Source organism: Cydia strobilella, chromosome 17 (genome assembly GCF_947568885.1).
Source record: "Cydia strobilella chromosome 17, ilCydStro3.1, whole genome shotgun sequence".
NCBI lineage: Eukaryota > Metazoa > Arthropoda > Insecta > Lepidoptera > Tortricidae > Cydia > Cydia strobilella.
The window spans coordinates 8,775,884-8,796,515 of record NC_086057.1 but is presented as its reverse complement, the minus strand read 5'-3'; the positions used below and the strand labels follow the sequence as shown (position 1 = coordinate 8,796,515).

At 36.3% G+C, this 20,632-nt stretch overlaps 1 pseudogene; it reads right to left on the bottom strand.

The window, feature by feature from the left end:
- LOC134749091 (uncharacterized) overlaps positions 1-20,102 on the bottom strand; it is an 88,274-nt pseudogene extending 68,172 nt beyond the window's left edge.
- Positions 20,103-20,632: the final 530 nt, after the last annotated feature.

Genomic DNA, 20,632 nt, shown 5'->3' with positions numbered 1-20,632 from the left:
TTTATTAATAAATCGCATAGGGTGTTCTCATTTGGAGAGAGATCTCAGCACCTCATAATTGTTTTTTGTAATGTATGCAATTTTTAACATTTTCATGACTAAATATTACCATCATCTAAAATAAAATGATCTGCGATACGTTAGAGTACCTAAGCAATTTCAAAAAAGATGCTCAGTAGGTTTAGTAAAACCCCTTTTTTTTTGAAACCGATCACGCTTGACCCTTATATTTCATTAATGTAAACATTACGACATAACCTATTGGCACGTCGTTTTTATAGCCCCAAGATTATATCAACCACATAATCCTTAACACAAGGCATCAGGGTCCAAAATAGCCTGCTTGAAAAACGTGGGTGCATAAAACTTTAATGGGTACATATTGACCCTATATCTCTTAATGAACTCGAAGTTGGCTTTGTCATGTCTGTGTGCCATACTATTTATCCTTCAGATAATCTTTACTGACAAACCAACTTTACTATGCGGTAATTGAAACAATAGTGGTCTTTACTGCTTAGAAATAGAAGCGGTTTATGCATGTATCTATTTCAGAAAAAATCAAAGATGTTAAAAGGCAATAAAAATTTGTTAGTTCGGAAGTATTTTAAGATTTGCCGATAGCATGGTGCAATGGTTTCGATGCTCTTAAAGTGATGTTGAGCAACTGTTTTCTTCCTTCCTTCCTTCATCTCAAAAATCTTTACTGATGATTTATTTATTTTAGTTTTGTTATTACATTACTTTTTACAGCTATTATGTAGTTTTTACAAATATTACAAGATAGCACTGTGAATAACCAGACAGCTATTTCACCATAGACGCCCGGATGCCCGTATTAATGTGAGATGGTAGTGCAAACACACAAACACGCAATAATAACATATTTAGTGCACGTGCAAACTAAATACAGGCTTAGTGCTGAGCTGGATACAGTTCGGCGAAGGTGGCGATGGTTATAGAACATGGTTTATGCTATTTGCACAACTTGCCGATTAGATTGAATTATGATCATGTGATCTGTTTTAAACAAGTGAAAGTATGTTTTACATTCTAACGTCACTGAGTATTAACTTTACATTAGGATCTAGATTAGTTGAGTATTAATTCTTCCACTATTAAACATGTATATTCATTTATTGAGTTGTAGTCCAGCTTTTAAACACAAAGTACAGTCCCAACCAGAAGAAAGTATGATAAATTATTCGACTTTTACCTTTTTTTAGTACCACGTCGGTGGCAAACAAGCATACGGCCCGCCTGATGGCAAGCAGTCACCGTGCCTATGGATGCCTGCAACTCCACAGGCGTTACACCCTTTAAAAACCTGTCTACCTTTTTGGCGAAGTACGAAATGAGTGTCGCCGTTTTAGTTCTTGATATCTTACTCGCCATCAGGAGAATCACCCAACGCTACAAGAGCAAGTATCAAAATAAAAGTAAAATAAATAAAATAAAAGTCATTTATTGTCGCCAAAAACAAAACTTACAGCAACGAACAAAAAAAACCGGCCAAGTGCGAGTCGGACTCGCGCACGAAGGGTTCCGTACTATTACGAAAAAAAACAGCAAAAAAATCACGTTTGTTGTATGGGAGCCCCATTTAAATATTTATATTATTCTGTTTTTAGTATTTGTTGTTATAGCGGCAACAGAATTACATCATCTGTGAAAATTTCAACTGTCTAGCTATCACGGTTCATGAGATACAGCCCGGTGACAGACGGACAGACAGACCGGACAGACGGACAGACGGACAGACGGACAGCGGAGTCTTAGTAATAGGGTCCCGTTTTTACCCTTTGGGCACGGAACCCTAAAAACAATAAGTACAAATAGGGTGTAAGCCCAATATAATAGTCCCGCCTAAAGTCAGCTCCTTTGGGTATAATTTACTTCCAATTAATAAAGATTTAAATGGTTCAGCTTAAAATGTATACCTACCCGAGATTGAGGTACATAAGATCAAAATTTCATGCTATACAAACTTACTCTTTTGGATCGACTGGTGTGGCCCAGACGCAATGTGACACTGCGCATCACTTTACAGACGTGAGCGCATAATAGGTTTGCGGAACTGTATTACTAACAAAGATGGTATGATATAGTCGGAAGCCTAACTCCTGCTTATTAGCTGTTCGGTCTCTTCTTCGTTATTCACTCATCGATCGTAACCAATCGTAACTCTTTATCAGAATCGTCTCTCCGGACCGGAATCTGGAGGACCGCCTCAAGGGTAATCATAATCATGTCATGTCCTTTTTACCTTTACTAGATACTTTTCGAGGCAGATAGCTTAAATGATCTCTAAAGATTAGGGGGCGACTAATTATGATATTTGAAATCAAACATAATTCAAACACAGGCGCTCTCCCGTTATATACCCTTCCGTAAAAGTAAGAGACATCTATTCTAACGTATCGTATGGAATTAACAGCATTTAGGTATGTTTATACTAGGGTTGCCACCCATACTATAATATATATAGTATCGTACTATATTTTAGTCACTTGTACTATATATTATACAAAAACAATATAGTACGAAAAATACCATATTTTCATCATTCAAGAAAGAGTTATACTAAATGTCACCGATATTTAATTCGACTTGGATTTTTAATTCACCTCAAATCGGCGTCCTATTATTTATTTTATTTTTCCCAGTAAATACTATATTTTTTCAATATTTTGACCAAAATACTATGTGTGTATAGAAAAAAGGTGGCAACCCTAGTTTATACATTTAAAATGTTGAAGATGTTACTTTAATATTAAATGACCCAATAATGATTAACAAGCAGACATTTTTTTCCATCCATTATAATAAAATCTTCGGCAAAAATACGCCATTACATGCACTCTAATTACATTACTTTGTAGAATTAAACTCATTCAAAGCACACTATTTTTAGCTCGATATGAAGCTTAGTGTTTAAGATTCGTGTTAAGGTTAAAGTATTCAGTCGGTGCACCAAAGGCGGATTATCTTACAAGTTATTAGTGACACTTTGCTGATTTCTTGACCGTATTCCTCAAAAAAGAGATAAAATCTAAGTTAGAAATTCATTTAGCACTATCAATATAATTCTATTTTATGAGGTCGATAGACCAAATCAAAATCTGATATTTTTGTAAAGGGCATTTCGATAAAAGTGGTAATACTATGTCGATTAATCCTGAAATATTTTTGTACCACGTCTATTTAAGAATATAATCCATTTAAAATGTAGGCCACTTGTGAATGCTGCTTAACAAATCCTATATGTGTTAGCCTATAACCGCTTAGGCGCTTATAGAAGTCATATACAGTAAGTATTTACTAAATCCGACCTCAGTCCATTTTATTTTTAATCTACTGTGATCCTTAGAAAAATATTCTACTTGAAAACTATCATAGGCACATATCTAATATTTGCTATATGCCTAGTTTAAAAAAGAATTGACCGATTGATTGATTGAATTGGCGTTAGCGAAGGTCTCCGTTTCAACTTGGACAAAAATGCCTTCGTATGTCCTTATGTTCTCCTCTACAGATCGCATTTCGCAACAGATTCTTGTGAATTTTTGTGAGAAGGGTTAAGAATTAAATAGATTTTTGTTTGTTGATTGAATTTCGAGTTTTTTTTTTAATGGCGGGGCCATGAGGGTTCGCGAGGTCTATACAGCTGACAGAGCCACTAGTATTTATTGAAATAAGTATTGACCGTATATTTTTCTCATAAAGTATTTACTCAACTGCATAATTTATAATCAATTACTCCATCAAATAAGCATTCAATCCTTCAGTACTGACCACTCAATGTCGATTAGCATTCGCCACACGTCCAGGCAATTTGCAAAACTTAATCCAAGCCATCCCGTAGTAAAATAAACAGTCCGGAATTACAAATGTAAAAAGGAAAGGCAACGTTTAAACAACACCTAATATGCAATTTGTATGAGAAGGCTGGCTCCGAAATGAGCCAATACATTGACTGTTTGCATCGAAGTCGAGTCGCGTAGAACTTTGCAAACACCTTTACCTATTACAACTGCACTTGCTAATCAATCTCAGACCTTATTTCTATAACATACGAAGATTGAATCAAGGTATTGGCTTTTAGCATTAGTATTTTTTTACAGTGGTATATCGTCGATGGTGGCGCCACAAGAGTAGAAGACAAAGTGATACACGCATTCTTCGGTCAATATGAGCGTATGCAGTCGTTAAGGAAACACGGATATAAGTTATGTGACTGGGCAGACTTATGGCCAATAATTTCCTTATTGTGCGACAGGGAATTTATGCGCCTTTCCAGATTTCTGAGTAGGTACACGTAGGTTCAGCGATTGTATCCATTTCCTAATCGACATTTACGACATGTTCAATTATATATTTGACAATAGATGCAAATATTTCACTTATGACGGGGCAGGGTCGCCGTGTAGTGTGAAGTGGGGAAACAAGTTGCGAGGGGTAATACATACTTTTCAAAAATCCTGTTTATGCGTACATTATTAATATATTACGTATAAATATTGTCTTCGGTTACCGCGACAGTTACTCATGAAATAAATATAAATAAATAAATAATAATAAATATAAATAAATATTATAGGACATTCTTACACAGATTGACTAAGTCCCACGGTAAGCCCAAGGAGGCTTGTGTTATGGGCACTCAGACAACGATATATATAATATATAAATACTTAAATACATAGAAAACACCCATGACTCAGGAGCAAATATCTGTGCTCATCACACAAATAAATGCCCTTACCGGGATTCGAACCCAGGACCATCGGCTTCACAGGCAGGGTCACTACCCACTAGGCCAGGCCGGTCGTCAAAATTATGAAAACGGATTATATCGCGTATATTGAATCGCGTAGTCTGTGAGCATGTCATGTATAAAGCCAATCACTCAATCAAGTTTGATAAGCCTCTGGTTCTTGCCAAGGAGAAGCGTTACATACCCAGAATGCTGCGCGAGGCCATTGAGATTAAGAAATATCCAAACTTTAATAGGGATGATGGCTTTTCTCTACCACCAGCTTGGGATCCTGTAGTCCATCTGATAAAGAAGCAAGCGAGACATAGACTGTGAGACCTTAGTGTTGGATGATGTTGGACATTCTGAGTATAATATGTTTTGAAAAGATTCCCCCCGAGTTTGTTGCCGGTCCTATATTGGGATACCCTCCTACAATTTAGGAGGGAATTAAATCATTAAATCTTCTCGGGTCCGTGGTGTAGGGTTGGAGCCGGCGTAGTTTTTATCGCGTGTATATATATATCTTTATTTGAAAATAATTGTAGTGTATAACTAGCCTTATTAACCGATTTTGCATGTACAACCAGCCTTAAAGTTTATAGTCTATGATTGTTCATTATTTTTTAGTATGTGGGTATTTTTGCACTTTGTAATTTTTCCTCAGTCACCCGTTGACCACGAACGCTGTAAAGGGTTCGAAGCGTCGGGATGTATTATAAATTCAATATACGCGATATAATCCGTTTTCATAGTTTTATTTCATATGACGTATAATTTATAAATCAAGGCAAATCAAATTTCATTGGCGTATGTATAGAGAGACTTTCTAGAGGTCTCATTGCATTTAGGGTCTTAGTTTGTGGCTCATGGTGAGTTATTAATAGTTAGCATCCTGTACCTAACTACCTACATGAGGGTCTATGTATATTAGCAGCAGGTAGTATATTGGTATAAGACAAATGCGATCGTTGACTTTAAGCCAAATTAAAGATAATCTAAATTTAAGTTGTATAACAGCGAAAATGTTAAGACACCTACCCATTTGACTTCATAGCGAGCCGTCGCCGCCTCGTTGATTGACGACGATGAACCATTTTTCATCGCTACATAATTTCTGTGCGACAGTGAAATTTAAATCAATCAACCGTACAGTATTCAGCACATGTCTCACAGCTTATAAACTAAGGCACCTAGGCGGGCGTCTGTCAGCCAACTTAAGAAAAAAAAGCCTAAACTATCTATGGAATACTTAAGCAGTTACATCCTTTCTCGTTTCAAGAGCAATCTCATCATATGTATTATGCGATCGGTTGTAACAGCGCATAAGTTGTTGGAACCAATCAAGGCAAATTACACCTTGGCTCTAAGTGATAAGGAGTTTGATAAGTCAGATATAAAGTTAGCGATATGGACGGTTGTCCATATCGGACCACCGCTGTGTGGCACGCTCCGGTTTCCTTGAACTATTCACAAAACATTATGTACTCGACGTTCAGCTCGTACCCCTAGTATAACCAGGAGTCAACTTTGATCGAACCATGTGTGACTGGAGGTCGTGTGTAGGTCTGGCCGCCTTTGGCAAACTAGTCTGTAAAACGTTGTGAACAGTAGAGTACCGTTAGTGTATTAGGTCCTTTATTTTGATGCAATTAAAATTGATTTGCGAGAATCAAATTGGATAGTCGTGTGTTAGAACTGGACAAACAAGTCAGGTAAGTCACTTCTCCATTGACAACTGCAGAACCTGACGTTGAAATGAATGATACCTACTTATTTTTATTTTTCTACAGATAAATCCCATCAAAAACATTACATGTAAAAAGATGCAAGTCTCGCAACGCATTTCTTCTATTACAAAAATAGTTTCGAGATGTAATACGAAACCAAGTCGGTTATTTTACTCAATGCCAGCGGGTGTTAAAACCGTATCAATATTAGATTACATATCTTTATTCTTTAGTATTCGAAGTTTCATAGTATATCAAAAAATTCGCCCTACTCGTATATTTGCATCTGTACCTATCGATTTTAGTTTATTGGTCATACCTATTCTCAACTATTTCCTTGAAGATCCAGATTACTAATATATTTTTTATATATAATACTCTATGCAAAATATGCATTTATTTAAAACAAGAGTGAATAGGCTGTTACTGAACCGGTGAGCTCCATCTTAGGCCCTGTCTTCACTTTCCATCAGGTGTGACTAGGGCCAATCGCCGATCAGTTTATAATAAACTACATTCAATAAAATACATTTATTTTATTGAATGAGCATCATGAATGTACACTGATTTAATTGTCATTCGTATAAAGACGACAAAGTAGTCGTAATTAATGCCATATTGTGGCGCCCAACCGTTGCATTATAAAGCGGTTCGTCTAATCCAATGGTGCATAACAGCCTAATTGATTGGCTCGTAATTTGTATATTTTACGACTAATTTGTGTCGTAGGTAATATAGCGATAGGAAAAAGGTTGGTTTCCATTGGGATTCAATGGCGGCTTGCCAAAGGATTAAAGTACAGCATTCAGACTTCGAATTACAATTGAATTATGGTTCTATTAAAAGCAATTGTTATTTATTCTTCACTTCCGCCTGTGGCATCACACAGAAAAGGGAGAAAATAGATATTTTAAAATTCAGTAGGTAAATGTAACAATTTTATTATTGTTACATTTACCTACTCTTACGAGTAGGTAGGTACCAATTTGTCGGTTATTAATAATCATTATACATATTTGATTGCATTTTTACACTACTATAGTATTTAATGACAATCGAAAAGTTTCTAATATTTACACATGTATAGGGACTTTAGGGACAACAACCGCAAAATGTGCGGCAATACCGAATTACCTTTTTTCCAGAAATCACACTAACTTTACTATTGCATTCTCAATAAAGTTCAGTAAGAATCTTTAGGATACTTGTTACATAGTCAAGCTAAATCTAAAATACAAGTTTAATAACTTGTTTTTATGTTTATTTAAAAATAAACGCTTTCTGTTTCAGATCAAAGTTAAGCTGAGATGAAGGAGAGAATAATACGTAAGTGCAAAACGGCCAATCGTCAAAATCCGGCTCCACTCGAACTTAGACAAAAAGCATTCCACACACATTCCACAGTTTACGACTACTCAATGGTTTGTCTGAAAAACACATTCTTTAAATATCTGAACCGAAGATTGACTACTTTCCCTGAATATTTAGTCCAATTTATTTCAATAATACTCTTTGTGTAATATATAATAGGGTTTGATTTCGTTTGAAAGTGTTGTTAGACGAAGAAAAATCGCTTGGCCTCAGAATTGTGTCAAAGGATCATCCATTGTTTATCTTGGTCTAATTTGGGCTTTTGATAGTCTTTGATGGGTTCGATGCATTGAACGGAGCTTTTTCAAGCCCGTGGTTTTCGTATCAAGGTAATAATGGACATTCCTTTGTTCTAATTTTGTTTGAAACTGACTAGTGCTTCATTTTTGATCTTGATTCTAGTATAAATTGTTAACGAAAGTTACTACAGCCAATATACATCAAGCCGTTATCAAATTGATATATGTATACAAAACGTCCTCCTAATCGTCTTGGTCAGCGCTCACCAAATAACTAGTCATTCTCACGTTTATCCGAAACATGACGTTATTTCACTTCGAGGTCGTTATCTGTATAAAGGCTAAAGTATCTCAATCACATAAGATCATATAAGATCAAATCATCATGCAAACTGACCACATTCGTAAATAATTCCTGTCTGGGTATGAATAAGCAATACATATAATTTTTAAGCTTAAGCTATCTGGGTGGGTGATCTTGCGACAGATTATAAGTAGAACCAGTTTACAAGTTGATATCACTATAAGGCTCACTTGTACCATTACACTAGCCCGAGGTTAAGTGGTTAAACCGTTAACTCAGTGTCAAATGGTGCTATTAACCATGGTAACCCCAGGTTTAAATGGTTAACCCCGGCCTAGTGGAATGGTGCTAACATTAGTATGGTTTTATATACACTCGTACCAAAACCTCGTATTTGACTCCACAGTCGCCATGACGTCGCGTCTCATTAAAATGTTTAAATTTGGAACATGATATCGCTGCAGCAGTCTTGTGGAATGACATCTTTAGATAGAGTAAGCGTGATCATTTTAAGGCGGTTCCTTGAGCCAGAAGGCGAAAAATCTCCTTATATGATCATGTTTTTCTAAGAGGCGTTGATATTCGTAGACGTGGAAAAAATATATGTAGTTCTTGACTATATTATCTTTAACAACATAGCTTCCGATATACGAATTATGACACTTCGCTCGATACAATTAATTCCCAAAGTAACCTCTAACTCGGACTTTTAATCCTACTTTACTCGGTTATTTATTATGTGATACTATAAACAAAAAAAGAAGAAAAAACAATCTTAACATAAATAGTAATTTCATAGCTTTAGAATTTCGATATTGTAAGGTAACGTTTTTAAAATAAACAAAACCGACTAAATTCGATCAAAATTGTCACTTGGCGCATATGTTCTTTCCCGTTCTTTCTTGCGAAATGTGACAAAGACAGCGGCAAACCGATGGAACGGCCTTAAACATAGGTCCAGAATAATATAAAATATAAATTTATGTCAGTTCATCAGCTGTCAGAAGAGATTTCTCAAGGGCCAGTTTCCAACCACAATTAACAGACTGATTAACGTCACCCAGCAGAGATCTATGGAACTTCCCATACAATACAATTTTATTTCTTATTCTGTACGTTAATTCTTATGTTATAATTGTTTGTATTTTATTTTTCTTGAAACCAGCTGTGGCGCCGGCGGTGCAGTGGTGTTGTTAATGTAAGTCAGTCATTACGTCATTATAGGCGCATTAATATATGATAAAGTTATTTACATTCAAAGCAAAAGTATACAAGTAAATAAAGAGATTAACAGTCAAACCTGATCTGTATTCATACCTAAAGCAATGATGAAAAAATTCTTACATTTTTGTCGTTTAAAATTTTCCATTATATTTCTAATTTGCCGCTGTTGCACTAAATATATTTAACAGACAACTAAATACTTTGTGTATATAAAATACATAAATATTAAAAGTTAATCACAATATTTTGACGACCAGTCTGGCCTAGTCGGTAGTGACCCTGCCTAAATTAAATTATAAGTTTAAGTATTTGTATATTATATCGTTGTCTGAGTACTCACAAGCCTTCGAGCCAAGAGTAGCCTTCTTGAGCTTACTTAGTCAATTTGTGTACGAATGTCCTTTAATATTTATCTGTTTTACTACTTTTTTTTAAATGCAGTTTACAAAAACAATTAACTACCCAAATTTTAAAAATAGATGCACATAATAAGCATAAAACGGAAAATTAAGTGTGCACAAATCTTATCTTTTATGTCAATCTCATTCACTTACAGGTGTGCGAAGAAGCAACTTTTAAGGTAAACAATCCTGTAAACTACAATGATAGTAACCTTTACCCTGAGGAATAATTAAAATGCCATAAAATTGATAACCATTAACACAATTAGAATATACATATATTCACAATAAAACGATAAGATAATAATTCCATACTAAATTGAGATACTTATAGTGCGACATAAAGTAGTAGATATTAAATAAAATGGAACTAAAATATTTCCATACTAAATTTTTGCTATGTTTAAGAATTTTACTTCAAAAATGTGACGTAGGAAGTGGCGCCCTCAATAATTTTCTACAATTTCTGGTCGGACTATACTTAATTAATATAGTCTGTAAAGTCATTTCCGTCAGTGATGAAAAAGCGGCAAATTTAAAGAACAAAAAAACTATACTCCTCCTTTTCTTTTGGGTGCTAGTACTAGTGTAAGCCAAAGATAGTATGATTCTTTCTGTCTATGTTTGAACTGAGACGGTCCTTTGACAAACTATAGTTGTGATATGGGTTATCGCCCCTTAGAAAATTCGAATTTCGCTCCTTTTTCTACTGACAAAGTTGTTTGACCGGCTATATTTTGCATAACGATCTAAGAAAATAAATATTCTTGGCGCCAAGCAACGACATTATGAATGGAGGTGACAAACAAAATAAATGTTAATTAATGTTAATAACCTTTTTAATTGTCTCAAAACAGGATAATCTCAGCGGTGTTCTGATCCGGTAGACAGAAATACCTATACCATTATCTTTAATAGGCCAATTATTTTAAAAGGCAGTGGATTGACGCGATTTCGTGAATAAGTTTGAATTTCTGAATGAAACGATTTGGACGTTGACGTTACTCGAACAAGAAATATGAGGTAGGTATAAGCGCTACGCGACGCGACTGGGGGCCTACCGGGAAACACGAAAATCGAAATTTTCATTAAGTATCTGCCTCTCTATTGTTCGAATATGCAAAAGAGATAGAGAGGCAGATGTGAAATTTTGATCTTTCTCATTTTAAAGGAAAAGCGTAAATTTAAATTATTTAAGGACCACGTATTAGGTATTGTAAAGCTGTATGTAAGGTACAAGTGCAAATCACCTACCATTTATGTACCGTGTGGTGTGGTCTTTTATGTGACAATTACGTTTGTTATTTATGATAAACACCATTTAATGATAGAGCTCTTTGACTACTAATAGGTATCAATTGTTGGCATTTAAGTTTATATCTACATGAACATTAAATTAATTTATTGAAAATTTGACAGATTACATACACATAAAGATTATTAATATATGGTTAGACATATACAATTACGTGTTAAATAAACCCAGTTACTTAAATAATAGATCTGAAAAAAAAACTTCAGTGTAAAATGACGACTTACATTATTTATTATTGTTGACAAAATGAAAAAGGAGCCCCCTACTAAGGAGATGATTTACCTACAGGCCTATTCTGAAACTGGTAGTTTAGTGGAAAGGCGTGTATTTTTTTAAAAAGAAGGCCGCGACGACTCGCGGCTATTATTAGGTACGACTACCTAATAATAAGCTTTTTAAAACTTTCATACTATTTTTCGGGTTCCGTACCCAAACGGTAAAAAAAGGGACCCTTTTACTAAGACTCCGCTGTCCGTCCGTCTGTCTGTCCCTCTGTCACCAGGCTGTATCTCATGAACCGTGGTAGCTAGACAGTTGAAATTTTCACACATGATTTATTTCTGTTGCCGCTATAACAACAAAAAACACTAAAAACAAATTAAAATAAATATTTAAGTGGGGCTCCGATACAACAAACATGATATTTTTGCCGTTTTTTTTGCGTAATGGTACAGAACCCTTCGTGCGCGAGTCCGACTCGCACTTGGCCGGTTTTTATGATATAGGAGGCAAACGAGTAGACGAATCACCTGCTCGTAAGTAATTACCATCGCCCATTGGAAACCTGCTGCAATACCAGAGAGGTTGGAAGTGCGTTGCCGGCCTTTAAGATGGAAGTACCTACGTTCTTTTCTTGAAGGTTTAAAGGTCGTATCGGTCCCCCACAGTTTAGATGTGCGAAGCAGGAAGTATTTGATATAAGTACTTCACTTTTCGGTGAACGTAAAATCGAGAAATATCTACACTAATCCCAATAAGGCCTAAGTGTCTCCTTTGGGTTTGAAGGTCGGATGGCAGGCTTTTTCGTAAAAACTAGTGTTTTCCTATCCACCTAAACTAAACAAAGAATATTTTTCAACACACTTGCTCAAAACGACGTTTTTATTCCACCGATTTTTGGCTCATAATCCTAGATATTAAACACGCAGCTCTTTCAGTGCATTATTCAACTCGTGCTTTTTCATTATATTATCCGACTGCGTTAAGAAGCTAACTGATTGCTAATAATATGCATGGAAAGGGAGCCTTCTTTAATTGATCGGACTGGCGGGCACGGGCGCGCCCGACCGCCTGCGCGGCCGGGGCGAGCGAGGGCCGGCCGGCAGTACGAGTATGACAGATGAAACACACAATACACACAAATTTGATTAATATGAAAGTTTCTTTTTTTTCTCGCAAGTGTGTTGAAAAACGTCGTATGAAACGCGTGTGCATTGGTCATTACACACATCGGCTTTCTTATTGCGCGCTCGCTTACAGCTCGCGCGCACAATATCGCCTCGTGTGTAATAACCAACTTAGCACACTTGTATCATAATGTACTATTAATGAATATTCTATCACGCAGCCGTCAAATGATCTAAAAAAATGTTTATTCATATTTTTTCCCTAGTGGAACAAATATTTTCATACAAATGTTCTATTTGTCCTCGTTTTGATCTTTACGGTATACAAATTAGGTATACTTCATTATGTAATTTTATGCAATTTAATCGCTATATCATCCGTGATATAAATATTTTAATTATATAATTTAAACCACCTCATTTGAATTTTTACAGTAAATATGATGCTACTTTACCGTAATACTAGTGCGATAATTAGCACATTACGTGATTACGTAACTATGTCGAAAATGTAAAGGGCCATATGTACTGAAAAATGTTGTACGATATATGTGATGTGTAAAGAGGTAATTCCCAACTCGTGTCGATTTAAAACAAGTGATTTTTCATTTATTTATGTAAAATAGCTGAGTCAGTAGATAGTTTGAGTCTGAATTCATAAGTGCTTTAAAGTCAGGGCCCGTTTTCTTACACATTGATTAGTGTTAATTGAGATTTTATACATTTGCGCTCGCACTTACGAGTAACATTATTCATTGTAGAAAACCGGCCAAGTGCACCCAATTTAGACCCAATAGTTTCGGAATAACTTCTAAACTGTTTATTCTAAAATTATAAAAAATATATATTTGAAATTCTCACAAGGAGCTCTTTCATTTCGTATGTAACACAATATAGTTTGAAAAACTTTATTTTTTAATTTTCACATTTACCCCCCCGAAAGTGGCCCCCATGTTTAAAATTCATTTGTTTACGTTACATGTCCGTCTTTGGGTTACAAACTTACATGTGTATTATATTGCAACTTAATTGTTCCAGTAGTTTTGGAGACAATGGGCTTGGACGGACGGACAGACAGACAGAGGACGTATGAGTGATCCTATAAGGGTTCCGTCTTACTTATAAGATTAATAACTAAGCAGCTACCAATAGCAACGAAAACTAATGGCATGACTTCAAAACCGAGCGCATTCTCTCCAACTCCGCACTAATCGTGTTCTAATCTCGCACTAATCACTTACTAATCACTCACAAACTGCTGACTAATCCGCGTCTACTGTGATTTATACTAATTGTGGGCCGCGCTCAGTTTAAAACAATTTAGGAATAGTATAAATATTCTTTGGCGGTGTCTCGGTGACTATAGGTTAACTAGCCGGTCCAAATTTGCATTTTGTCCTAGGTACAAAACTAAGTAGTTAAGAAAATTTCCATAACATTGAATTACCTAGAAATATAAAGAGAGAATTATATAGAGAAACTGTTGGAGGTAATCGTTAATGTACCTATGAATGGTGTTTCTTCCGTTGGCAGTAGCATTAAGTTATTATGTCAGTTTTTTTGCAAACTGTTCAGTTCACAACATTTCTGATTTGTGTATTTGGTACGTACACATTTGAAAAGTTTAAAAAGGAAACTTTCCTGTTGACATTTTTATAAGCAATAATTAGCGATTAAATTAAAATCATATTTCGTACTATGGTCAAATTGAAATTCTAATTCAAATTGTTTAATACGGTATACGGTGTTAACAAAAAAATAAAAACACATACACACCTGACACACCTAAAACTAATTAAACCTAAACTACACACACGTCAATTAAATAAAAGAAGAAAAGAAAAAAACATTACACAATATTAATAACGACAAAATGAATTCTTACTAATTATTATATTAATTAATGTCCATAAAATTCATTAAAACTATAACAGGCTTTATCAATTATGTTTTTTTTTTTCAGTTTATTGACAACTCGTAAGAAAGTTTTCGGGCTCAAGTTTAAGGGGTGGTAAGAGTTTCCGGGTCTTTAAGTTTAAAATCGGCCAAGTGCGAGTCTGACTCGCGCACTAAGGGTTCCGTACCATTACGCAAAAAAAACCGGCCAAGTGCGAGTCGGACTCGCGTTCCAAGGGTTCCGTATATTACACAATTTAAACAATGTATTTTTTATGTGAAACGTGAGTGAAATATCTTTAAAAAACCCGTAGGGGTCAAATCAAAAACTAAGTAATTAAGTCCGACTCACGCTTGACTGCAATTTCTAACAGGTTTTCATGTAATCTATAGGTAAAGATCTAGTTTGTTTATTTTTTCAAAATTTTAGACCCAGTAGTTTCGGAGATAAAGGGGGGGAATGGTCATTTTTTGCCTATTTTCTAGAATAACTTCTAAATTGTTTATCCTAAAATTATAAAAAAAATATGTTTGTGATTGTCACAATGAGCTCTTTCATTTGATATATAACACGATATAGTTTGAAAAACTTTATTTTTTAATTTTCTCATTTACACCCCAAAAGTGGCCCCCATGTTTAAAATTCATTTGTTTGCGTTACATGTCCGTCTTTGGGTCACAAACTTACATATGTATACCAAATTTCAACTTAATTGGTCCAGTAATTTCGGAGAAAATAGGCTGTGACAGACGGACAGACAGACAGACAGACGCACGAGTGAGTTTCGTTTTTTCCTTTTGAGGTACGGAACCCTAAAAACGGCAAAAAAATCACGTTTGTTGTATGGGAGCCCCACTTAAATATTTATTTTATTATGTTTTTAGTATTTGTTGTTATAGCGGCAACAGAAATAGATCATCTGTGAAAATTTCAACTGTCAAGCTATCTCGGTTCATGAGACAGCCTGGTGACAGTGGTGACAGACGGACAGACAGACAGACAGACAGCGGAGTCTTAGTAATAGGGTCCCGTTTTTACCCTTTGGGTACGGAACCCTAAAAATCGAATTGGTCTAGAGTTAGACCAATGCTAACTTAGCTTTGGCAACGATTTTGACGGCCCATTCGGTGCAAGTTTTATTTAAAAGTTATACTTTCTTAGACGTTTGATGTTCAAAATAACACTTGCACAGTCTGGGCTATCAAAATCGATGCCAACTTAGCTTGATCTAACTCTATCAACTCGTTTTGGTCGTAACAAAGTTTATGACCTGATTAATAAAAAAGTCGTGCTACCAAACCACTACACTACTAAACATAATAATGTATAATATACCTACTCGTATTATATTATATGATACATATGCATACCCGTCTCAGAGCTGTCTGTTGTCTTACGACTTTTGAATTTGTGCCAAAATTAAAAAAAAACTTTACGAGCAAATCAACAGAAGTTGTGCGTATTATATATTATAAAGACCAAAGAAAATAATGTTGTTGCTGAGATGGTGCAGATAATTTAGAAGATAATATATGGTTTTCATTTCTGTATATCTACCTAATGTAGTTCTGTACAGTTGTTAATGTTGTTATCTCTGGAAAAACTTTTAAGCAAAACAGACGATGAGCGAAAAGTTTACAGTCCAAGGCACTTAGTGCACTGCACAGAAAAATGTAGAATCAAGCTCGATTTTTATTTCCTGAAATTCTAAAATTTGCAGACGCTAACGCTGCAGACGTTGAACATTAATTTGAACAAATGGCCAACTAATTGCTAACAAACGAGGCTTATATTGACGTAAGAAAAGTGGTTCCACAAACTTTTAATAAAATAACACACACATTTAACAAACACCGAACACAGTTATTACAAGGTCATAAATCCATAGACATAATCGATGCCAATTGAGATATCAAATTTGGGGAAGTTGTTCGCGAAACGAACAAAGAAATTTAAACTCTAAACTTTATTTAATTCGTTGCAAATAACTTGTTATTTAATCAAAATGGCCTTGGAAGTCATTTTTATTGAGTATTAGTCCGAATATACGTTAGTTTTAAGTAAAAATAAGCTTTGGCTAATACGCTACCAATGGTTGTGATTTATCCACAGGGCGGTCTCACACGTATTCCTCAGGGACACGGTAAGGTAACCATAAATTGAGATACACTTATGGTAACCTTCCTTCGCCTGGGGGTAAACAGTGCCAATGACCCTTAAAAGTCGCTAGTTTCGCTCCCTTTGGAATATTTCTCTCTACCACATTCGCTTTTATTCGGCTAAACGGTGACTAATTTTATAAATGATTTAGCTTTCAATGAATCATGTAAATTTTGGAAAACAATTTTCAAACAAAGTGTCAGGAATATTGTTATTTAAATTTATTTTACGAGTAATGACAACAATTTATGAACGATATTACTCAAAAGAGACTGTTAAGGTACTTAATTCTCCTTTCTACATAATAAAACACAGCCGTCAATAATTATGCAAGTGTTATACAAGTGTTGTTTATATACGATTATTATGTTGAAGCTCCATAAAATAATTAGGTTGAAAGCTGTTAAATAGTTTAATTTAATTAAGGCGTATGATATCGACATAACAACTATATTATACTAACTATATTATATTAACTATATTATAGATATATATAGTCCTTAGATAAGCGCGTATATGTGTAAAAGATAAAAAATATAGTCCTGTCATGTAACGAGTAAGTGGTTTTGAGGCACCTGGGGCTAATGAGAGAAGCTAAGGCGATTTAAAACTTTGATAACCTCCAAGATCGAGTGTGTCTTCCAATTATGTGTCACTTTAGCATAAAATGATCGGCTTCAAAACTATAGTTTTAATTGTTCCAAATATACTCAAGCTAAATATTTGTTATGTGTGTCTGTTCTGTTCATATACGAAATTGAGGAGCGCGTACCAAATTAAGTCCGCTTTTTCTAGTTATAGATAGGTATTTATAATTATTAATAATAAGTGACGAAGTCCAATGTCAAGCTCTCTATTTCATCATCCTATTAATACTGGTTCAACTAGATCACAACTCATTAATATAATATTAACAGGTCTTCAATATCAGACAATTTGTACGAGGGGTTATTGAGATCGTAAAAACGCCGTAAAACTCGACACTTGCGCTCACACGTGTGAACTGACAATATTGCCATCGGATAGCAAACGCTGGCAGATCAGTTACTAGGCGAACCAATATAACGATTTTGAAATTCGTAAAAGCGATCTCAATTAGGTATATGGGTCGGAGTGGACAGAGTCACTCTTAAACTGGTACACCGTAGATTCTAACTACCATCACGTTTGGAAGGAAAACGATTGGAATACCATCCCATTTATATGATCATATTTACCAGATACTTTGGAACGGATAGACCGAAATATATTTATATACCTTGAATAACGTATAGGTTTTATGAACTTCCTGGTCAAGTTATGATAGGAGTTGACAGTCAAGTTTAGCCTTTTATCAAATAGGATATAATATTATAGAGCGGCACTGTCATAGTAAATTTTGTAACCACAGTAAATTCACTGCCATCTATCGACACACTTTAAAACTAAAAATGAAGATTTATAAAAATACGATAAAATGTATTGTTAAAACGTGTTTTTTATTTGCATTAATTATTTTTATGATTTTGACCCATGTTCTTTCACTGATATGCGTTCAAATTGTTAAATAACAAACGAAACCGTCAACGCCATCTATACGACAGTAGGCCAAAGCTAGTGGCGCCCTCTGACCGAAAATCGAATTTTCTTGATTTTCGAGGCACGTTTTTTCCTTAGACTGTATCCATCTATTACGGAGTTATATCTATCTTTGCTTTTATAAATAGCCGCAATGCTATTGTAAAATTTTTTTTTTTTTTTATATTTCAATATGATTTTATTTTTATTTTATTGATAATACTTATCTATAAAAATGATTACTTTGTTTAATTGTAAATTACAACACATGCCCAATGTCTATTACATTGTATAAAGAAATATAATCCATTTACAAACAATAATTAAAACTAATAATCTAAAACTAATAAACTAAAGGTCTAATATGCGCCTCCACCCTGCATCGTACCCGGCTCAAAAGTCCCCATGATGCCTGCAGCATTCCCTCGCTGCACTGCAATTGAGATCTGTTGAACCAGGTACGATCCAGAGCGGGGGTCGCAGCCCCTCTCCCGTAGACGCCTCCCCAGTTCACCAATCAGACGCCGAGCCTCAGAGCCCCAGGGCCCCGCGGTTTCTATTGCCACCGGCACGAAGTCATAGCTTGATTCCAGGGCGGAGTATTTGGTGTGCTTTAGCTTAGCGGCGGATTCCGCCGCCGAGCCAGCACACCGTGAGGTTTGCCTCAGGTGGGACGCGGCAAAGGTGCTTACACAAGTCGCGTCCCACAAGAGACAACGCCCCCTCCGCCATGGAATCAAGGTCAGTCCGTCCGGCCTTTTCCCGTCCGTACGGCTCAAGCCAGGGGGCTCCAATATGCATGGCACGCTAGCCGACACCATTGCCCTTCGTATTAACTCGTTGATGGATTGGTGCCTAGGAAATCGCCCCGCGCACCTTTGGCAGCTCAAACCATGGTGTCCGTTGGCTTCTACCATTGCTCCGCATCTGCAGCGATGAGCCTCGCACACACTGGTCCCCAATCGGAGTGCCACTGCTATTCTTAAGGAGTCGTTATCTAGCAATGTACCAAGCTGGGGTGAGGGCAGTGCATGCATCCAGGCCCCTGACTCTGGCTGTGCAAGAGCTTTAAGGCGCGCGAGATCGACACCCGAGGCGCCAGAAATCAACGAGTTATACACACCTCTGCTCCAGATGTCGTCCCATTGTCTTTGTACGGCGGGGTCGTCAGGCCGTGCGTCGCCCGGCGTAGATGTGGACCACTTTGCCATGGCTTCTAAGATAAATGGAACCGGGGAGTTGCCACCATTAAGAGCTAATATTCGAGTGACAAGATCCACAGTTCCATTCACAGATGCTAAAAAGGCAATGAGTCCTATGTCTTCGACGCGACGAATTCCAAGGCCGCCATATCGTATGGGAAGGGTCGCCTGGATCCACTGTATGTCGGTTAGATCGACGTTTAGAATGAGTTGTAGGGTCGACTTCAACTCTTGATCTATTTCTTTTGCTGTTTCAGGGAATAGCCATGAGGGAGATGTCCTTAAGATGTAGGTCATCCGGGGTGTGGCGAAGCAATGACGTAGTAGTGTCATAGACACGTGAGATGAAAGATTGGTCAAGTGGTTCCGAGCTGCCACAAGAGCATCCTTTTTAGTTCGAAGGGCGGCACGAACACCCTCGGGGAAAATGGGCGCACCTAATAGAGAGAGAGCTGCTTTGTCAACTCTTTTGATTCCCGGCAAGAATGATTGCAGAGCCAAAGAGGAGGATTCAGACATTGACCCACAGGAGAAGAGCTCGCACTTCGTGGGATTTACTTCTAGCCCAAGTTCTTTGAAAGCGGGTATGAGGTTCTTCATGATTCTACAGATACCTCTATAACGTCACCGACACCTGATTCCACTCCGCTCAACCAGAACACGGACTCACTGCTGCCTGAAAACGAAGTGCCTTCTAACAGCGTTAACTTGAATATCCAGATTCCAACTTCCTCATACATTCAACAGGAATCTCAAAATGAAGCTATTGCACCCACTGAGCTTCCTAGGAAAGATACCCGGACAAGGACCGTTATATATTCAGATCAAATTGGTGTTGGTCTAGGTGCATTGTTAAGTAATAGGATAAGTCATAATATAATAAACAATTGTCATCATAATGTAAACTTGGATCAAATATGTGAGATGATTTTAAAAGATAAGTTTGATACTGGAACTACTCTCGTAATTCTATTGGGCAATAGTCATCGAGTAAATAGAACAGGTGTAGCTAAATTACTTCAAACGTTAAATGTTATTGAAAATTGTGGCATAGGTAAAATAATTCTATGCGCTCTGCCATACTCCCGGTTTTTACCATACGAATATAATTATAAGATTTCACAGATTAA